At 56.4% G+C, this 7218-nt stretch overlaps 1 non-coding gene across 1 annotated transcript; it reads left to right on the forward strand.

Moving 5' to 3' along the window:
* The first annotated feature begins 439 nt into the window (after nucleotides 1-439).
* On the forward strand, nucleotides 440-521 carry TRNAS-UGA (transfer RNA serine (anticodon UGA)). Its single transcript has one exon. It is a non-coding gene; the product is annotated as a tRNA-Ser (tRNA).
* Nucleotides 522-7218: the final 6697 nt, after the last annotated feature.

Genomic DNA, 7218 nt, shown 5'->3' on the forward strand with positions numbered 1-7218 from the left:
TAGTCAGGCCGATTTTTCTTCGCTGTATTTCCCCTCTCTATTCACGTTGGGGCACCCGTCTGCTCTAGCCCCCAGCTCCGCTGCCCCACGCGTATTCAGGGCCCACGAGTCTCCCTCTTCCCCCAAAGTTGGGCCAGTAAACGATACTTCCCCTTCGCCGCCTCCCGCCAATCGACCCCGCAACCAGGGCCTTCCCCTGACGTCGGCATCGAAACCCAGGCCGCAAAGCCGGGGCTGTGGGCTCGCCCGGCAGCCGCTCGGCGTCCGTTCGCGAGCCGTTCGCCGCTGGGTTTCTTCCGCTCCGGCCTTAGGGTAGCTGAGCCCGTGTTTTCCCCCGGGGTGAGAGCGGGAGGGGGTTGTCGTTTGCGGTCTGAAGTCGGTCTCACGCCGGTAGCTGGGTAACAACCCCGATGAGCTGCAGGATGGTCCCTGGCACCCAGCTGCGATGGCCGAGTGGTTAAGGCGTTGGACTTGAAATCCAATGGGGTTTGCCCGCGCAGGTTCAAATCCTGCTCGCAGCGGTTAGCTGCTTTTGCTCGGAGAGGCGATGCCCAGAGATCTCACTGGCTTGGGGCATTTTCGGAGGTGAAATGCCAGGCAGGGGCCTGTGGGTTGGCCAGGTGGGTGGCACTGCTGGGTCCAGGAAAAGCAAATTCTGGGGCCATGAGGAATGCCCCCCAAATTCCTCTGATCCCCCCGATGCTTGGAGACAGGCCCTGGGCGGTCAGCATTCAGGAGTCACGCGCTGACCCAGAGCTCCTTCCCCCCAACAAACCCGTCATTGACTCTCCAGCCAAAACCCCACCACTTGGGCTGGTTCCTGCTCCGGAGGGACCCTGCCCCCAGGGCCGATCTGGGGACGTGAGCCCGGTGCCGGAGCCCCGATCCCCGCAGAGCGGCCTCCCCAGCCAGATGCCGGCGGGAGAAGCCAGGCTGGGTCTGCAGCCGGTGGCTGGAACTGGCCCCTGTGGGACCAAGCCGCTGCCGTCCAACCCCGAGCAAGACACTGCCCCCCAACAGCACAGAGAGCCAGAGGGGCTCTGAGCCCCACGCGGCCTGCCCCCTGCCAGCACCTGGGGGGGCTGATCTCCTCCAGGTGAATCTGGAGTCACCCTGCTGGCATCAGTGGGGCCTTATTTTCTTCTCACTCCCATGTGAATCAGGAGTCACTCCGGTGGCATCAGAGGCGCTGGTTCCCCTCTTGCTCACTCTGGTGTGAATCCAGAGTCACTCCACCGGAATCAGAGGGGCCGATTCCCCATCCACTCACTCTGGTGTGAATCCAGAGTCACTCCAGTGGAGTCAGAGGTGCCAATTCCCCATTCACTCACTCTGGTGTGAATCCAGAGTCACTCCAGTGGAGTCAGAGGCACCGATTCCCCATTCACTCACTCTGGTGTGAATCCAGAGCCACTCCACTGGAATCAGAGGCACCGATTCCCCATTCACTCACTCTGGTGTGAATCCAGAGTCACTCCAGCGGAGTCAGAGGCACCGATTCCCCATTCACTCATTCTGGTGTGAATCCAGAGCCACTCCACTGGAATCAGAGGCACCGATTCCCCATTCACTCACTCTGGTGTGAATCCAGAGTCACTCCAGTGGAGTCAGAGGCACCGATTCCCCATCCACTCACTCTGGTGTGAATCCAGAGTCACTCCAGTGGAGTCAGAGGCACTGATTCCCCTCTTGCTCACTCCAGTGTGACTCCAGAGTCACTCCACTGGAATCAGAGGGGCCGATTCCCCTCTCGCTCACTCCAGTGTGACTCCAGAGTCACTCCACTGGAATCAGAGGGGCCGATTCCCCTCTCGCTCACTCCAGTGTGACTCCAGAGTCACTCCACTGGAATCAGAGTTGCCGATTCCCCACTCTGGTGTGAATCCAGAGTCACTCCAGTGGAGTCAGAGTTGCCGATTCCCCACTCACTCACCACGAAGTGAATCAGGAGTCAGCGGCATTACACTAGCTTTGCTGCATTGGGGCTCATTTCCTGCAGGCCGGGGAGCTCGGAGCCCCCTCGCACGGAGAAGCCTGGCAGAAGCCTGTCCTTCATGGTGCCACCTTGCGCCGTCTGCACCCAGGTTGTGCCTGCCGGCCTCTGGGCCCACCCAGGCTCTCCGGGGCATCACACAGCAAGTCCAGTTGCGCCTCTTTGGTCCTCAGCTCCCGTGCAATCAACGTGCTCACCCCGTCCCCCCGGTCTTGTCCTGGCATCCGATCAACCCTTAGCTTGAGTGGCCTAAGTCAGCGTGTGGCGCACACAGTCACGGGTGCCTGCAGGCCCCAGACGTGGTTTAGTTCATGGTGTGGCAGGCGATTGCTGGGCAGCTAATGCTGGGGCTTAGCGCTAACAGCGGTGGGTAACGGCGCATACTCCAGGATCCCCACTAGGGGGCGCACTGCATAGGGCAGGGCAGGAGGGCCCCGGGTGGCCGTCCCTGGGAGGGCTTCTGCAGCCCCTAATAACCCCCCCAAAGCAGGGGGGGTTAAAGCCTTTGCCCTCTGAGGACCCCAGAGGCTAATAGTCACTTGGCTTGCCCCGTTTCCAAGTGCCCCCCGGCCCTGAGCCAGAAGCCCCACCCCAGAAGTGACAGTCTGAGATGCTGCACCCCCCACTCCCCGCGTCCCCATCCTACAGGTGAGGGAGGTGTGTTTGTGGGGGCGGCTGGAGGAATGGATGTGGTGGGGGGGTGGATTCTCAATGGAGAGACCGGGGAGACCTTTTTCACACCTCCGGGCATGGCTTAGCCTGTGGGACTCACCACCACTGGATAACGGGGCTCTGGGGAGTGAGTCCAATGGAGGAGGCTAACAAGGCTGGCATGGAGGGAGGGGGAGAGAACGGGGGTCACTAGTATGGGGGGAGGGCTGTGGGGCACACAGCACGGAGGAGGATTGGGGGGGCACAGAGCCCTTGGCAAGGTGGGGAATAGGGGGGACACATGGTCCCTGGCATGGGGGATGAGGGGCTGGGAGGGAGACACACATAGCCCCTGGGGGGCAGAATGGAAGGCACACAGAGACCCTGGTGTGGGGGGGTTCCCTGCCACAGGGGGAGGAGGACATGGGGGGCACACAGACAGAACCCATGCCAAGGGCGGATGGGGGAGGGGCAGGAGCCCCTGAAGTAGAGGGGGACGGGGGTGGCACACAGGGAGCTGGTGGGGGATAGAGGGGAGCATGAACTCAGCCCACACAAGCTGCCTCTCGTTGTCATACTATCCCCCCTTACCACTAGGGGGTGCTACTCTGAAAGGGGACAGAGCTAGGTACAAAGAGAGGGGGTGTGTGGATAGAGAGAGAGATAGAGGAGGTGTATGGGGACAGATAGATGGATAGATAGAGGGGGTGGACGGCGATAGATAGATAGAGGAGGTATATGGGGATAGATGGATAGATAGATGGAGTGGATGGGGATAGATAGATAGAGGAGGTGTATGGGAATAGATAGATAGATGAATAGACAGATAGAGGAGGTGGAGGGCGATAGATAGAGGAGGTATATGGGGATAGACGGATGGATAAATAGATGGAGTGGATGGGGATAAATAGAGGATGTGTGTGTGTGTAGATAGATAGATAGATAGAGGAGGTGTCTGGGGACAGATAGATAGAGGGGTGGATGGAGATAGATAGATAGATAGAGGGGGTGGATGGGGATAGATAGATAGATAGATAGAGGGGGCGGATGGGGATAGATAGATAGATAGATAGAGGGGATGGATGGGGATAGATAGATAGAGGGGGTGGATGGGGATAGATAGATAGATAGATAGAGGGGGTGGATGGGGATAGATAAATAGATATGGATGGGGCTAGATAGATAGATAGGGGGTGGATGGGGATAGATTGTATAGATGGGTATATATGGGGATAGATGGAGGGATCCTCACATGTGGGGTTGTGGGGAGAAGTGCACTGGGGCGAAGAACCTTGAGGACTGGGCACAAATCCCTGTTGGGCTTTGATCTCTCCCCCACCCCCCGTCATTGTTCTGCTTCTGACCCACTTCCCCCCATGACAGAGGCCAGGGACCCCCGATGGCATGTGCAGGCCTTGCTTCTGCCCCGCCACGAAGGGGCTTAGCTGCAGCGAGCAGCCAAGGATGGCAGGTTGGGGGGGCAGTGGGGGATTAGTGCTGCCTCCTGGCTCACTAATCCCCCCTCTCTAATAACCCCCCCACCTGAGCATGTGAGGCAGAGGGGCCTTTAATAGGTTTGCTCACTGACCCTTTAATTAAACTACCCGGCGAAGCGCGACTGGACAAGCCGGAGACAACAAGGGAAAGGGGTTGGAGGGGCCGGATCCCTGGGAGCTGATGGGGCCGGGTCCCTGGAACTCGGGGAAACTGAGGCCCGATTGAGTTCCCAGCGAGCGCATGTCGCACACGCTCTCAGCCCATGGCCCCGGGCTGAAATGGGTGGGCCGGACTCAGGCGAACTGTTCTGGCTTATGACTAACGACGATAGTATTAACTGGCTACTGCCAGGATGATAATAATTCAATGATCGTTAACAGTCGGGATAATTGCAATGCGAAGAGCCGCGGAGCTGAAGTCATTGTGTGAAATTTTCATTGTTCTGACTTCGCTTGTGATTTTTATGTAGCCGGTGGTAAAACTAGGCAACTCTCTAGCCGACTTGATGGACCCCTAGAAGACCTCTGCATACCCCCAGGGGTACAAACACCCTTGTTGAGCCCCTTTGGGCTAAAACATCTGTCGGACGGTCTCCAGGCTGCTGAGCGATGGACAGGCCACCAGCCCTTGGGCCAGTTTGTTCCCATGTAAAAGTGGCACCTCCCTGTGTAAAACTGGCATCGTATTTCCAATGGGACCTGGGCTGGTTTGGACCGCCGGCCGGTGTGTTGGCCCTGTCTTTCTTTGCTGGGGCAGAGAGACCATTGGGAGCCCAGAATTTCCTCCCCACGCCAGTCCTTCCACACAGGTAGCCTTGTGATATTGACATGTGTCATTCGGATCTATGGGGCACACACAGGTAACCCTGTGATATTGACATGTATCATACAGATCTGTGGGGCACACACAGGTAACCCTGTAATATTGACGTGTATCATACCAATCTATGAGGCACACACATGTAACCCTGTGATATTGACGTGTATTATACAGATCTGTGGGGCACACACAGGTAACCCTGTGATATTGACGTGTATCATACTAATCTATGAGGCACACACAGGTAACCCTGTGATATTGACATGTGTCATACGGATCTATGGGGCACACACAGGTAACCCTGTGATATTGACGTGTATTATAAAGATCCATGGGGCACACACAGGTAACCCTGTGATATTGACGTGTATTATAAAGATCCATGGGGCACACACAGGTAACCCTGTGATATTGATGGGTATCATACAGATCCATGGGGCACACACAGGTAACCCTGTGATATTGACGTGTATCATACCGATCTATGAGGCACACACACGTCAATATCACAGGGTTACCTGTGTGTGCCCCATGGATCTTTATAATACACGTCAATATCACAGGGTTACCTGTGTGTGCCCCATGGATCTGTATGATACCCATCAATATCACAGGGTTACCTGTGTGTGCCCCATGGATCTTTATAATACACGTCAATATCACAGGGTTACATGTGTGTGCCTCATAGATCGGTATGATACACGTCAATATCACAGGGTTACCTATGTGTGCCCCATGGATCTGTATGATACCCATCAATATCACAGGGTTACCTGTATGTGCCTCATAGATCGGTATGATACACGTCAATATCACAGGGTTACATGTATCATACAGATCCATGGGGCACACATAGGTAACCCTGTGATATTGACGTGTATCATACCGATCTATGAGGCACATACAGGTAACCCTGTGATATTGACGGGAATCATACCAATTCATGGGAGGCACACAGGTAACCCTGGGTGGCTGGGACTGGGGGCTGAGGCTGGATCTCTTGGGAAAGTTTGCACCTCCCCTCCACCCACCGGCCTGGGCCCCTTTCCCCCCAGGTGTCAGTGGGAATGGGGCTAGGAAGGGCCGGCAGATCAAAGGGATCTTTGCAATTCGCAGGCGGCTGGAGGGAGGGGACACGTGCTGCTCATTAACACCTCCATGATTATGGGCTGGGAGGGTTGCTGGGAACCGCCCCCCCTTTGCCAGGAATCCCTGTGTGTGGCTGGGAGCGGGAGGAGCCTGGTGACCCCCTATCTTTGCACCCTAGGAGGATGGGGAGCAGGGGTCCCCCAGCTCTGGGGAGACTTGGGAGCCCTCTACCACCCTGAAAGGAGGCTGCTCCCCCCCCCAAGGGGTTGCCCCCTCCCCCACAATACCACGGCCATCTGCGACCCCTATGGGGCTCCCTGGCCCGGAGATGGGGAGGAGGTTATCATCCCTGTACAGGACACCCCCTGTGGCTGCCTGCCCCCCACACACACACTAAGGCGGGAGGATCAATGAGAGAGCTCCCCCAAATCAGTGATCTTGGGTCCTGTCGTGGGGAGGGGGAGCACAGCGCCCAGGGGGCTGCTGGCAGGATGAACTGGAGTGACGGTGCCTGAGGCGATCAGGGGGAGCGGGGAGGGACTGGGGGGGAGAGGTATTACATTAGCAATGGCGGGTCCCACATGAACAGGGTGTCAGGGGAGGGGGGAAATTCGAGGGGGGTCTTGTGTCATCAATCAATATTTGCTCCCTCTTACCCCATGCTGGGCTTGAGAAGAAGGGGGGAGGGCTGGCGTTGGGGTGAAACAACCAGGTGCAAAGATCAGGGGCCAGTCATGTCCGGCACTGCACAGACCCCGACAGAGATCAGGGTCCCCGCTATCTATCTATCCTCAGACACCCTCTCTATCTATCTATCTATCAATCCTCAGACACCCTCTCTATCTAGCTATCTATCTATCCCCAGACACTTTCTCTATCTAGCTATCCCCATCCACCCCTCTATCTATCTATTCACAGACACCCCCTCTATCTATCTAATCTATCCTCAGACACCCCCTCTATCTATCTATCTATCCACAGACAACCCTCTATCTATCTATCTATCTGCAAACACCCCCTCTATCTATCTATCTATCTATCTATCTATCTATCCACAGACACCCCCTATATCTATCTATCTATCTGCAAACACCCCCTCTATCTATCTAACCCCAGACACTTCCTCTATCTATCCCCATCCACCCCTCTATCTATCTATCCCCAGACAT

This window comes from Gopherus flavomarginatus, chromosome 23 (genome assembly GCF_025201925.1).
Source record: "Gopherus flavomarginatus isolate rGopFla2 chromosome 23, rGopFla2.mat.asm, whole genome shotgun sequence".
Taxonomy (NCBI): domain Eukaryota; kingdom Metazoa; phylum Chordata; order Testudines; family Testudinidae; genus Gopherus; species Gopherus flavomarginatus.